General features: G+C 41.4%; 1 protein-coding gene across 18 annotated transcripts in view; it reads right to left on the bottom strand.

Annotated features, from left to right (window-relative positions):
* The window catches only part of UIMC1 (ubiquitin interaction motif containing 1), a 105,773-nt gene that overhangs the window by 64,212 nt on the left and 26,728 nt on the right, over positions 1-14,833 (bottom strand). Inside the window, exon 1 of one of the 18 annotated variants that reach the window (XM_087887573.1) lies at positions 6,537-8,129. The exons of the other annotated variants lie outside the window; for them this stretch is intronic. The gene's annotated coding sequence lies outside the window, so the exon portion shown is untranslated. Of the gene's footprint in view, positions 1-6,536; positions 8,130-14,833 lie in introns of those variants that run through there. 18 annotated transcript variants of the gene reach the window in all.

A 14,833-nucleotide genomic window follows, 5' to 3' on the forward strand; every position in this document is an offset into this window, starting at 1 on the left:
GGGGGAAGGTCACATCCTTCAAAATGGCAATCAACCTCTTGAACCTCTTGAAATTGTCAGCTAAGCATATTTTAAAAAGCCAACAGCATAATAAGCAGTAGTCGGCGACAGTTCAATTCTACAGTGTGTAACAATGGAGGCACAATTGTAGACCATATCCATGCCAGGAAAGACCAGAACACAGTGAACAAGATTGGTGCAGTTATGCAGGACACTTTTTAATAATGGGAAAGACAAAAATAAAAACTGATCAAAGAAAGAAATGTAGGGAGATTGCTAAAATGAAATCAAATGGTCCTCTTCAAGAATGTGCCTGCATAGAATGGAATGGAATACTTTATTTGGCAAAGTGTGATTGGACACACAAGGAATTTGTATCCTGTGCAGAAGCTCTCAGTGTACATACAAACAACAAAGTAATATAATCATAAGATAGCAATAGGAGAAGTTAGTAGAAAAGATGAGAAGGATAATAGCATAGAATGAACTGCAACCAGTAAAATAACAGACTGCTTTAAGTAAGTGAAGCAACACACCTTAGTCTGCTGCTCACCTTGAAAAGAAATATCAGTAGAGAAAGCAAAGTTGTTTAATATTGATTTCATTTTTAAAAAACCATTAAAATAGCTATGAATATTGACAGAGACTAGAATGTGAAAAGCATGCCAAAACTACTTGGTCCATTTAAATGGAGCATTCATTATATATGAGAAGGCTAACCAAGGAATCAAAATGAAAACAGATATTGCAGCAAAGATTTGGAGAAAACTGAAGTGAAATATTAGAAGATACTTTAACCATCTGATTTAATACTTTTTTTCTAGTCAATCAGCATCCTCAATATACAGAGAAAATATACTCTGGTTGCAAAGCCTGAGGTACATATGCTAGGGATAGGCATGTTTTACCTTGCAAATCCCATAATCTTATCATTGGAGAGGTTAATTGAGGTGATGGAAGACTAAGTCTAACAGCTAAGACTAACAGCTGGAAGACTTCAGATTGCCCTTTACTACCATAGCCTCAGCTTCAAATAAAAGCAACACCAAGAGAGCTACAAATAGTGTCTCCCACTTCTTCATTCTGGAATAGGAGGCCCTATTACTGTACATGGGATTGATTTCCAGATATCAGACTATTGATCCAATCCCAAATCATGTTCATTAAACAAGCATGAATTGTTTGAACCAAATTAAACATTCACAGGTGGCTAAAAAGAATTGCACTCTGAGGATAACAATGAATTGATAAAAATGAGAAGAGAGAACAATCAGAGCTCCATTGCAGTCAATCCTGTGCTTTAGCTTAATTAAAAAATGTCAGTGAAGAATTACTAGCAAGGGTAGCCATATCAGGTGTTAAAAAAATAACGAAAGGATCTTACAATATCTGAAACAAGAGAAAACATAAGCTTTCAGAAACTAATTTACTTTGATTCTAGGTCATAAGACTATATATTTTGCACTATTAACTAATTGGCTGCTATTTTTCTATTGTTAATGAAAAAGCTGAAATAGCAGGTATCAGATTGGTGGGTGTGATCAGGCTGTGTTGGATTTCTAACACAAGATGTAACTCTTTCTAAATGAACTGAATGCAATTGGAATTGGACATCTGCCCATCAGATACCAGACTATTGATCCAATCCCAAATCATGTTCCTTAAATAAGCATGAATTATGTGAGCCAGATTAAGTATAATGAGAAAGCATAGAAAATGTACTATTAAAATAAAATAAAGCAGAACCAAGTACTTGTTTCATTACTGTGAAAAATATATTGTTTAATAACATTACAGTTCTTCTTCAGCCCCAAAGTAATTTATAATTGTTTACTTTGAAAACACTGAAGTAATAAGAAGAGTTCATCACACTAACATCAGCAGCTTAGAAAGATATCAAGGCCTGTATAAATTCAAAGAAAAAAATGGAAAGGGACATATTTTGAATCCTTGTATCAGTTGAGAACTAGTTTGGTGTAGAGGCATCAGACTAGAAATCAGGAGACTCTGAGTTCTAGTCCCACTTTAGGCACAAAGCCAGTGGGTGACCTGGGGCCAATAATTCTTTCTCCAACCTATGAAGGAGGCAAAGGCAAACCACTTCTGAAAAACTTGCCAAGAAAACTGCAGGGACTAGTCCAGGTAGTCGCCAGGAGTCAATGCTAAAAGTACAAAGTAAAAGTTTTGGTTTTCCCTTACAGGAAAGAGATGATAGAGAGATAGAGATAGAGACAGACAGAGAGAGAGAGAGAGGAGAGATATTTAAACATTTATTTAAACATTTATTTGCCACCCATCTCATTTCCAATAACTCTGGAGGCAAATAAATTGGTAGGCCAATGTTGTCTTCGAGATCTAATCCACTTTGTTTTGGAGCTCTGACTATGTAGGGGGTGGGGCTAAATGATTCTTGTGATTCTTTCTAACTGCATTATTCTACATTCTCACAATTAATGGATTCTATTCACTAATTTTAATATGAGTTTGTATGGGATTTGAGAGAAATTCCACACTGACTTGCTACAACTGCAAGGGATCCAGGAGAGATCTTTGAAAAGGAGAAGAGGCATATTAATTTTGCTTCCATAATTGTTGCAGGGAAATCATTGTTGGGGGCAATATGCAGACTCTGTAAACCGCTTAAAGAGGGCTGTAAAGCACTATGAAGCGGTATGTAAGTCTAAGTGCTATTGCTATTCCCTTGGTACCCAGAGCACCAGTACAATGAACACACATGAAATTTAACAGAGGAAACAGAGTTCCATTTCCAACTTTCCCTCTTGTTCCTATTTGCAGTTCTATCTCATGCCAATGTTGATCTTCCCCACCTCTACAAGTATTATTATTTTTAGAAACCAAATCTAATCCTGCAATTTCCTGTTGTTTTCGAATTGCTCCTGGGACCCCTAGCCTCTTCTGCTATGATGTGCTTGCAGCTTCACACAATTCACCATCATGTGTTGATTTCATTAGTATGCAAATGCTGATCAATAATGAAGATGTTAAACAAAAGCAATCCTAACCCTTGTCCCTTCTCCTCATTACTCCCCCGTTTTCTGTTACTCTTTCTGAGATCCAGATGGAAGAGAAATTAAGCAGTTACAGTGGGCTGGGGCTTTATACAAAGCATGGAGAAAGTTCCTTTTTCTACTTTCATTACCATGAGCTTGGAGATACATCTTCAGATTCATTTGATGCCCAGAGAAAATAATTCTAACTATGTATTATCTTTCCTAAAGAAAAGCAACAGAAGGCAACCAAAGCACTGAGCAAATTCATACAACATTGTCAGGGGGAAGGAAAAATAGAAAAATAATGGACTGAAGTCCCACAACCCAAGTGACCCAGTTTAGCAAACCAGATTAGGTTGGTTTTTAAAGAAAAAAAAGAATATTTCAAGATTCTCCATTAAGAGCACTTATTCTCATCCTGAACAAAGCACTATTCAGAGTTTCTGGTGTATCCTTAGAGTAAGGTGATGGGAATAAAAGGTGACACTTCAGCTCAACCCTCTACTAATTCTTTGACAGCAGTATACGCCAAACAGCTTGCTTGCTTATTTATTTATTTATTTTATTTATTTAGTCAAGCATGTAATAGGTAACAGATATAAGTATAAACATATGAATACATGAAATGGATATATATAAAAGGGAACATTAGGATAGGGATGGTAGGCACGCTGGTGCGCTTATGCATGCCCCTTAGAGACCTTTTAGGAATGGGGTGAAGTCGACAGTAGAGTCTAAGGTTAAAGTTTTGGGGGTTAGGGGAAGAAATCAGTCAGGTAGTTCATTCCAGGCATTAATGACTGTGTTACTTAAGTTGTATTTTCTGCAATCAAGTTAAGCGTAGTTTACTACAAGTTTGTATCTATTGTGTGCTCGTGTATTGTTGTAGTTGAAGCTGAAGTAGTCATTGACAGGTAGGACATTGTAGTAGATAATTTTATGTGCTACGCTTAGGTCTGACCAAAGACAGCAAAGTTCTAAATTGTCTAATCCCAAAATTTGAAGTCTGGTGGCATAAGGTATTTTGTTGCGAGCAGAGGAGTGGAGGATTCTTCTCATGAAATATCTCTGGACTCATTCAATTGCATTAATGTCCAATATGCAGTGCGGGTTCCAGACAGATGAGATGTATTCAAGAATTGATCTAGTAAAAGTTTTGTATGTACTGGTTTGCAGTTCAATATTACCGGAGAAGAAGCTATGCAAGATTAGGTTAACAACTTTTAATGCTTTTTGGCAATGTTGTTAGTGAGCTCTGGCACTTAGATCATATCTGAGATGAGTACTCCAAGGTCGTTAACAGAGTGAGGGTTATCTACAAGGTTGTATCCGCCCAGCTTGTATTTAGTGTTTTGATTTATTTATTTTTATTATTATTATTTTTTGCCAATATGTAAGACAGAACATTTGTTGGTTGAGATTTGGAGTTGCCAATTGTTTGACCATTCTGATAGATAGTCAAAGTCTTTTTCTAGGGTAGCATTGTTGGTGGTGTTTAATAGTTTTATACCATCAGCAAAGAGAACACAATTGCTTATAATATGATCACAAAGATAGTTTATGTAAAGTATAAAGAGTGTGGGTCCTAAGATGCTTCCTTGGAGGACACTGCTGTTAACTGATGCAGGGTTTGAAAGGGTGTTCCCTATTTTGACTACTTGTTGCCTGTTTGAACACAGCTATCCATTTATGTAGGAATCCGGGAATGCCATAAGCTTTTAGTTTTAGAAGTAGCTTGTCATGTACACTATTGAATCAAAGGCTTTTTTTTTCATCACAACAAAAAACCTTCTGCTTTGAGTAACTGATTCATACAAACCTGTGAATATATTAACTAAATCTATATAAATAGAGTAACTTGAAATCTATTTGTTATGCTTTTTTTTGATGAACTGTTCTTCAGCAGTGAAGATGAGAAGGAAGCAGATTTAGAAAAACATGAAACATACAGTAGCCAAGACTTTACCATCATCTAAAAAGATTTTGAGAAGTCTAGAAAACATTTTTCCTTCTCCTACACTCGTTTCTCACCCCAACTGAAATATTTCCCCAATCATTTGCCTAATACTTTTGCCATTCCAGACAACTGCAGGATTCTGTATCACAAAAGAAATTTAAAAATATTTGACTACTTTAGTGTCCTATTTTTATTTCATTATGCTTCCATACAATAACTTTAAAATTGAACACTTTATAAAATAAAACTGTTATAGAAAATGTCCTGCAGCAATCCAAAACTTTTTGAGACTATGGATTATTGAAATCAGACAAGACCTAGAAATGCACACTTTTCCCTTAGCATCATGCTTCTATTGGTATAAATGAGCTTTTCTCAAACTGATGCTTTCTAAATATTTTGCACTAAAGCCTCTCAGAATTTCCAGCACTGATATGCTGAGAGTTGTAGTATGGGATTGATGTAGATCCAACTAACAGCACAAAAGCTGCTCTCCATAATCAAATGGATTTTGTCTGCATCTACAAAAAGCAGCTCTGCTACTGGCTTCTATTTTGTACTTGTAAGGAAAGGCGGGCATCTCAGAGTCCAAGACATAATTCATTGCCAAAGGAAAAAGCTTTGTCTTATTGGTATTTTCCATTTTCTTTAAGGGAGGACTACACGCAGTTGAGTAGCATCATACAAAAATATATAACTTCAAACAAAAGTCTAACAAAGGCATATATTGATGGAGACATAGTTTTGTACAGATGATATTGCACCACAGTACTTACAACTATCAGTATAAACATATATCATACACAAATGTAAAATAAGCACTAGCTGAGGTCAAAAGGAAATTCATTTTTTCTCTGGAAAACACTAGCGTTTAAATATTGAAAAATAAGCAATTAAAAAAAGCAAAAACAAGGAAATCTCCTGCAATAAAAGAAATGAATAATAATTGCAAAAAGATGATGGTTTCGGTGGAATCTATGTATGATTTGCTATGCCTGAAAATTATCAGTGCAGAGAGCCAAATTTAATTCATCCTCATGGGCTCAACACGTACATGCAGTTTTTATTAACTGTGATTTTTAAAAATATTTTCATTTAATAAATTCAAAAATGAAAGATGCTGCTTAATTACATTTCCAATACACCCATGGGAAGTTTTTGCTTCCATGGAAGCAAACTCCTTAATCCAGAAGTATCTCTAATCTGTCAAGAGTGGTCTTGAAATACTTGCACACAGCAAAGCGAAATAGATAGATAGATAGATAGATAGATAGATAGATAGATAGATAGATAGATAGATAGATAGGCAGGCAGGCAGGCAGGCAGGCAGGCAGGCAGGCAGGCAGGCAGGCAGACAGACAAATATTATATGGCTGCTCTAATCTGACCTATAGTTTTAATAATTCTCATCCATTTACAAGAAAAGGTAACAGTTATGTTCAGTTGGATTTGTACACTATATAATTCTGCCAATAGTATGAATTCTGAAAAGACTCTTGTTGGGGGTGGGGAGACTTAAACCTTTTAAAATATCACAATATAAACATAGCAACAGCAATATCACTTACCTGTATATACCACTTTATAGTGCTTTACAGCCCTCTCTAAGTGGTTTTCAGAGTCAGCTCCCAACAATCTGGGTCATTTTACTGACCTTGGAAGGATGGAAAATTGAGTCAACCTTGAGCGGGTCAGGATCGAAGGAATCAAAACTCCTCGCAGAGTTAGCCTGCAATACTGTATTCTAACCACTGCACCACCACAGCTGCAGTAATATAAATTACATTGCTGTCTCTAAAAATGACTTTATCCAAGGACACAGAAAGAAATTAGTTCTTAAACAAGTCTACATTTAATGTAAGCACTAATCTTTTTTACCATTATTATGGAAGGACTGTGTAACATATTCAATGATTGTGTGAAGGCCATATCTATGCCTGACAATTGGAAGAACGTCATTATTGTTTCCCTGTAAAAAAAAATAAGGCAACAGTATCGAGACAAGAGCATAGGTTAAAAACCATAGAATCAGAATTCTGCCAACACCTTCCCAGGCAACAAGTTCAGTGAGGTATAAATGTATTACACTGACTATTTTTACCTTTATTATATGGCTGTTTGACAGGAAACGGACGTTGGCTTACCTGAACATCCCTTTTCTGGGCGCTGCGACTACAATCCATAGCTGGATTTATTCCTCACGTCCTGACAGAAACTGAGCGAAATATTTTCTTCCTTCATGCTCTGACCACCCCCACTTGTCCCATGATCCTCCAGTCTTTGTCACGAAGGCGCAGTCACTTGACAGATGAGAAGAACTGCATAGACAAGTCAGTAATAACAGGCCACCCCAGTTCAGGAGCAGGAAGCCGAAAGGGTTAGGGAATGGATTGTAGTTGCAGCGCCCAGAAAAGGGACGTTCAGGTAAGCCAACGTCCGTTTTCCAGTGCGCTGCTCCTACAATCCATAGCTGGGATATACCCAAGCTTAAGTCCCCTGGGTGGGAGGCTGACTGCTCCCCGACTCCAGGTCCACGTGTACGCTCTGCAACACCCTCCGGCCAAACGAAGCCTCGGCCGAGGCGTAAGCGTCTATCTTATAATGGCGAATAAGGGGTGAAATGGACGACCATGTAGCCGCCTGACAGATATCCAAGACAGAAGCCTGCATAGCCCAAGCAGCTGTGGTAGCCGCGCTACGAGTAGAATGTGGTAAAATCTTGCCCGGCAGGGGCCTGGCTTTGAGCTCATATGCTCTCGAAATGCAGGCCTTGATCCACTGCCCCACCGTGGAGGTGGAAACCTTCAGGCCCATAGACGATGGGTGGAACGAAACGAGAAGGGCCTCAGTCCATCTAAAGGAAGCTGTGCGACGAATATAATGACGAAGTGCCCACCTCACGTCCAGCTTGTGCCAACTTTGTTCACAGTGGTGCCTAGGGGATGGGCAAAAGTCCAGCAAGATGAGCTCCTGGGCCTGGTGAAACAAGGAGTTCACCTTCAGCATGAACGAAGGGTCCAAACGAAGGACTATGGTATTAGCATGAAAAATGCAGAGATCCTTCCTGATGGATAAAGCCGTGAATTCCAAAACCCTCCTGGCCGATGTAATGGCTAGGAGGAAAGTCACCTTGAACGACAGGAACTTGAGAGCAACGGACCCCAACGGCTCAAACAGCGGTTCTGTGAGCGCTTGTAGGACCAGTGGGAGATCCCAGGACGGATAACGATGAACCGTAGGTGGGCATAAATTCGTTGTGCCATGGAGAAACCCTTTAATCCGTGGATGATGTGACAAGGATTGATAGGGTGCGCACGAAAGTATGGTGGTTTATGCTGCTTAGCCTTTCGGACAGAGACCACTGACCCTGCGCCACCTGATTGAGGAGGTGCATGCCCCAGCCATGAAGGCTGGCGTCCGAAGTCAGAACCACACGTCCAGCTCCAGAAAGTAACAGCCCTGAAGCAGGGCTGGTGAGGTCCACCAGCGAAGCAAGAGACGAATCTGTGGAGGCAGGGTAACCTTGCGAGTCGAGGCACTGCGTCCCATCCGCTGAAAGGGAAGGAGGAACCATTTTAACAGGCGAGTGTGCCTGCAAGCCCAGGGAACGATGGCAAAACACGAAACCATCCTCCCCAGCAGTTGCGACAGGAGCAGCAGGTGAACCGATCTCAGGGTAAGCACTTGGTAAACCGTTTCGATGATGCTCTGGACTCTGTCCAGCGACAAGAACACCTGTCCCTTGGCCGAATCTATCACCACTCCAAGGTGGAGGAGCCGGGTGGACGGAATTAATTGGCTCTTGTCGAGATTGATCGTGAATCCGTGCCATTGGAAGGCACAGATCACGAGCTCCATGTTGCGGGTTGCCTGGGCCAGAGAGGACGAAAGGACCAGGATGTCATTGAGGTAACACAAGACTCGAACTGGGGTGGTCCATAGTGTTGCAGCCACCACCACCACCAATTTGGTGAAGGTTCTGGGGGCAGAGGAGAGTCTGAAGGGCATGGCACAGTATTGAAAATGGTTGCCTGCATACGCAAACCTCAGATACTTTTGGTGAGAGGGGTGAATTGGTACATGTAGGTATGCCTCCCTTAGATCCACGGACTGTAAGAGGTCTCCCTCTCTCACACCCCCTAGAATCAATCGGAGGGAGTGCATTTTGAATCTGCAATAGCAAACGGACAGATTCAGTTGTTTCAGATTTAGAATCCCCCTCCAGCCGCCCGAGTTTTTGGGGACCAAAAGCAGAACCGAGTAAAGCTGGTCCCGCGCTGATCCAAGGGAACCGGTTCTATCGCCCTGATGGTCAAGAGATGGCGAATCTCCTTGCCCATTAGGAGTTTCTTGTCGAGTGAGGTTGGAATCGGACAACACACAAATCTCTGTGGTAGGCAGCCGGTGATCTCGATCGAGAGTCCGTGTGCGACGGTGCGACGAACCCACGTATCCGACGTCGACTATTCCCACCGGCGGTGAGAGCTGGAGACGACCGCCGATGGGGCCTGACAACCGGGCGTCATTTGTCCCTGCGAAAGGGCTTGTACCCGGACCCTCGCATTGGACACTTGGCAGAAGATTGGGATCTGCCACGATTACGGAAGTGTTGTCTGTCTGGGAAACGGTTGCCACCTTGGAAGGATGATCGTTGCGAAAAGGACCCCCCAGATCCTGAGAAAGTGTGAAAGGGCTGCTGTTGTGAGTACGGGGTGTAACGGCGCTCAGGTCTGCGATATGAGGACAAGAGGACTTTGCGTTTGTCCTTATCCTCGATTAAGAGAGGGTCCAAAGTGCCCCAAAAAAGACTGGGGTTCTCGTACGGGGCCGCAGCCAGCTTCCATTTTGCCTTGGCGTCTGCCTTCCAGCCGCGGAGCCAGAAAAGGCGCCTTGATGTCACTGCGGAGGCCAGTGCCCACGAGGTGAACTTAGCCGAATTCAAGGAGGAGTCAGGCAAATATTCAGTGGCGGCGACTATCTTGTTGATATCCTGGTGCAATCTGGTTTCCTCAGATTGGAAGCCGTTCCTGAAGCTGCCGTAACCAGATTAGTGACGCCCTGTTGAAGAACGATGTAGCTGTTGCAGTTTTGATTGCCCAGGCAGCCGCCTGGTGCGTCTTTCGGAATGCTAGTTTGGCTCTCCGGTCCTCAGATTTGATCCATCCAGTGAATCCGTTGAAAGTACAGATGTAGAGGAGAGGCTCACGACAGGGGCGTCCACCGATGGCAATGAGAGGAGCTCCTCCAGTTCAGGAGCAGCGCAATACAATCTCTTGCCTTGACTATTGGGTGCTGTTAGGAACCCAGGCTGAGTCCATGGATTTCGAATCACCTCTGAAAAAGTTAGGGACAAAGGATGTAGTCCTTGTCTGGCAAGGCAGCATAAACAGCGAATCATGAGGCCCTGAAGCCATCTGAGACGCACTGAGCAGTGTGTCGTTCTTTCCGAGGTTCGTTGTTAATCGAGCCTTGTGTAATAGAGATTTGAATAACGACGGCCTGAATAGACCTGTAAAGGCCGGGGCATCTGGCAACAAACCCTTGTCTTTGGAGAACTCTATGTCCTCGGGACAGTCCTCCCCCTGTTCGGAGTTGATGGATGAAGCCGAGACGGAGAATGGGCCCTCGCAGAAGAGTGACCCTGGATCAGGTGCTGTACAGATAAGGATTGCAGAGACAGCTGGGTCGCCTGCTGAATGCCAGCCGCTAACAATGAGGACAAAGCCATAGACAACCGAGATTGAAAATCCAACTGGCTCCCTGACGGGTAGCCTTCTGCTGTGCGGGGTCTTGCAGCCGTAAATGTGGCCTCTGGTAGTCTCCGATGAGGAGTATGAGGTGCAGCTAACCCAACAGCCAAGACATCTGGCAGAGAGAGGGAAACACCTCTGGAAAGACCCAGGGTGGAGCCAGAACCATCCAAGTTCTCTGGCAACGATCTGGGCGGTGGGGCGTCTGGTAGGGATCCTCTCTGACCTGTGGGCCCCTGAAGAGGCAGAGTCAGTTGTGGAGCCTGTGTTCCCAGTTCAAGAGACGCTTGTACAGTCTGCTTGGCTTTGTTGTACTGGGGTTCTAATGCCCTGTGGCGATGCAATGCGTCCTTGTCCAGGGCAGATGAGGCCTTGGGTTGCAGGGATGTGCGGCTGGACGATGCAGCCCGCTTTCCTGATAAAGCCCTGTGGGGTTTGAAATGCCTGGGTGGACTGGCTCATGTTCCACATCTGACGATAAGGAGGAATCCGCCATGTGGGTAAGTGGACCAGAAGGTCAGATGCCTGAGAAGAACTAGGGGTGTAAGAGTGGGACAGTGGGCCCCCAAAGTTAGCACCACTCCTAGAAGCGCTCAACCCCTGTAACCCACACACACACACAGGTCTGGCGAAAAGGTGGGAGGGAGCTAGCCATCCGGATATCCCTCCAGTAACAGTCCACCACCAGTGTAAGCAATAGTAATAAGAATAATAAGAGGCTCCCACAGGCGCTGGCCGCAATCAGGCCGAAACGTGCTGCTTCGCTCACTCTGCCGCCTTCCTGCCGGTCCGGAACATATGGAGGCTCTCAAAATGGCAGCCGCAGCAAAATTCAAAATGGCAGCCACCGTGATCCCAAAATGGCGGCCGCTGTAGTCCGTAGCCAAAATGGCGGCTGCAATGGCGAGGCGGGAATTCAGAGGGGCTCTGCGCAGCGAAGCTTTCAAATACATCAGAGTTTGCACGGAAACCGTGTAGGGACTCCGGAGCCACCAGCTAACGAGAGCAATCGGATGGTGCAGGTGGGCAAACCAGCTCACCAGCAACCCAACGCCGACACTGGCGGCTAATAGGCCCACGTGGATCCTCCCTGAAGGGACAGAGTCCGGATGCTGCTACCCATGTGGCAAGGAGAGGTGCGGGACGGTCTGGAGCCCCAGGACCGCCGCGCGTGCCTCAGCAGCAGGCTCAGATCTTCTGCTCTCTTCCGTGATCCAAATTAATCAAAAATAAAGTAAATTACCTAGACGGTAGCTAGAAAATTGTTGGTTAAACCAAGCACGAAGAAATACCATAGTCTTGTCAGCGACTGAGTGAAAAAAGACTGGAGGATCATGGGACAAGTGGGCGTGGTCAGAGCACAAAGGAAGAAAATATTTCACTCAGTTTCTGTCAGGACATGAGGAATAAACCCATCTATGGATTGTAGGAGCAGCGCACTGGAAAACTAGTAGTGAACAGTGAGCAAAATTTGGAAAACGCTGTGTGATTTTATACCAGGCAGGGAGTGTACAGATCTCACTATAGTAAACAAAAATAGTTTAAAAGGTAAATGTAAAAATGTGTTTCATTTTATTTAGAGAAAGCATATGACAAAGGGAGTAGGTTTAAATTATAGAATATTTTGCATTATATGGAGTTGAAGTTTGTTGAATATGGTAAGTGCAATATGACAGATGCAAGTGTATATGTAAATAAATGGAATATTTAGCAAAGGTTTCAGTAGCGGAGTAAATTCTGGAGTAAAATAAAAATCTGTGAAGGTCCCTTGGTTATTTATGGAAAAGGTATAAAGAATGCTCATATAGTAGATGGTAAAAACATGTTAATTAGGAATGTAAATGTACACACACACGAATGTTGTTAATTGAGAAGTCTCATATTGGAAATATTATAAAATGCATAAGCTTTTTTCCCCATCCCTTTGAGTCCATGTTGTTTCCTGCCTCCTTTCTAGGGCAAGTGAGAGAGTGACTGGCCCAAAGCCACACAGCTGGCTTCATGCAGCTGGCAGGACTAGAACTCACGGTCTCCAGATTTTTATCCTTGTCCCTTAGTGTAGATCTGGAAGTAATCAATGAACAAGAGATCAAGATTATTGTGTTTGACAGGAAAAGTGAAGTGAGTAACTGCAAGTTATATATAAATGGCAAAGAAGAGATTTGTCAAATTATCACAGCTAATAAACTGTCCATTTCTGAGCTCTGTGATAAAAGTTGCTGGAAAAAGGCTGCTGTATATGGATTTGTCACAACACACACACACACACACACACACACACACACTATGACAACACAGAAGCATCCTATTAATAAGAAAATTAATAAGATTAGGCAACCAGCAGAGTTTATATAATGAGCCTTGATCATATTAAGGCATTTCATGTATTTCACTACATGTCTTCATTAACGAAGTAATATAGGCTGCATGTTACAATTACAAGGCTCACAACTGTAATCCTGATAACAACTTACTGTCAAAAGCAAAGCAGGAAATATAGAACTATTAAATCTTAAAGGATCAAGGTCTTATTAAAGAGGACAGCGTATATAATATTCAGATATTTAGTGGAAAGGTTTTTAGATTAATATGTGAAATTCAGATTCCCATCGTCAGCTTTCCTATCCCACTATTAGAGTTAGGTAAATAGATCTTCTCTATTTTTTTTCAAGCCCTCCCACATTTTCCTTCACAATACTTAATTTTCATTCAAGTGAGTATTTCTTTTTCTCATCTATATTCTCCACCTTTCTTTCAATTTCAGATGGATTTTGACTAATTGGGACATTTAATTTCTTGAATGTTAACATACCAACTAACTAGTAATCAAGAGCTTTATTTCCCAATCATAAAACAATACTGAAGAGCAATATAAAAATTTGTCTGAAATAAATTTAATCAAGTATACAGAAGAAAATGTGTAGTTAGATTATTGCTCCATTAAAAATACATAGTTCTAACAAAGTATAATCTAAAAATATTCTGTAGTTTGGATATACTCAAAAGGTAATATACTAATATATGTTTCTAAACTGCCATCATAATACAGGAAGCCTATTCTATATTAATAAAAAAAATGTGTAGAATACACTTTGGAGAGAAATGAAAAGAAAGATTTGAAAAGTAAATGTATTAGTGAAGGAATGCAATTGAGTTCGGAAATGATTACTACATTCTAATACATTAACATTTTTATATGCTCAAATGTAAAAGTAAACACATAATGGAGTAGAAGTTTGAACTTCATCTTCAAAACTGAGAGACATTAAGAGCTTTGTAAAAGAAAATGTGAAGTATGCAATATCTGGATTCTTTTTCACCTTTTAGGGACTATAGTAATGTTTATTCTTAAGAGTTAAGGTTACATTAAGATTAAATTTAAATGGCCTAAATTTGAATTTAGTGACAAGTTGATTACTAACAGATCCATTATAAAACTGAGGAAGAATAAAAAACAGTGAAGTATTATGTGTCCTTTATATATAACTTTGGTGTTTATATACACAGACCCATGTAAATTACAACTGATGTGGTAGATCTCAAATAATCATCAAATTCCAATGTTACTGTCAGTTCCAAAATAATTTTTTTCTAATTCAAAACATCTGCTTTTAATAAAGTATTTTCTTTCTCTTTAGTTTATTATCATTAAAATACATTTTTCTCTTGAGCTGAAACCTCAGACTGCCTCACTTCTTTAACAGAATCCTTGGTCACACATAATAAGTAATTACATTTCCAGCTACCTCCTCCTCACCCCGTATTCTCTTTCTTAATCCATTTGTAGGTAAAGTCTGAAATCTCTGGGGAGACCAATGGGTAGGCCAGGCAGTAGGATATGCCAGGTGGAGAACTGGTTCCTTACTGCTGAGATACTACTACAACAAGGACCATGTGCCAATTTGTGGTGGCTGAGGTGGATGGAAGATGAAAGAGCAACCACAATCCAGCAGAAACAAAACTTGACATGTTTTGGTTGTTTAAGGTTTGGGATGAAACAAAATCTGAACCAACTAAAACATACCAAGTTTTAGTTTTGGCCAAAGCAAGCTTAATCAGAAACAGTTCAGCGGGACTTCTAAACTGCAGTAATTTGTTTTGACTTTGAAGCATAC

The sequence above is a fragment of the Pantherophis guttatus genome, chromosome 2, assembly GCF_059756535.1.
Source record: "Pantherophis guttatus breed Tessera chromosome 2, ASM5975653v1, whole genome shotgun sequence".
NCBI lineage: Eukaryota > Metazoa > Chordata > Lepidosauria > Squamata > Colubridae > Pantherophis > Pantherophis guttatus.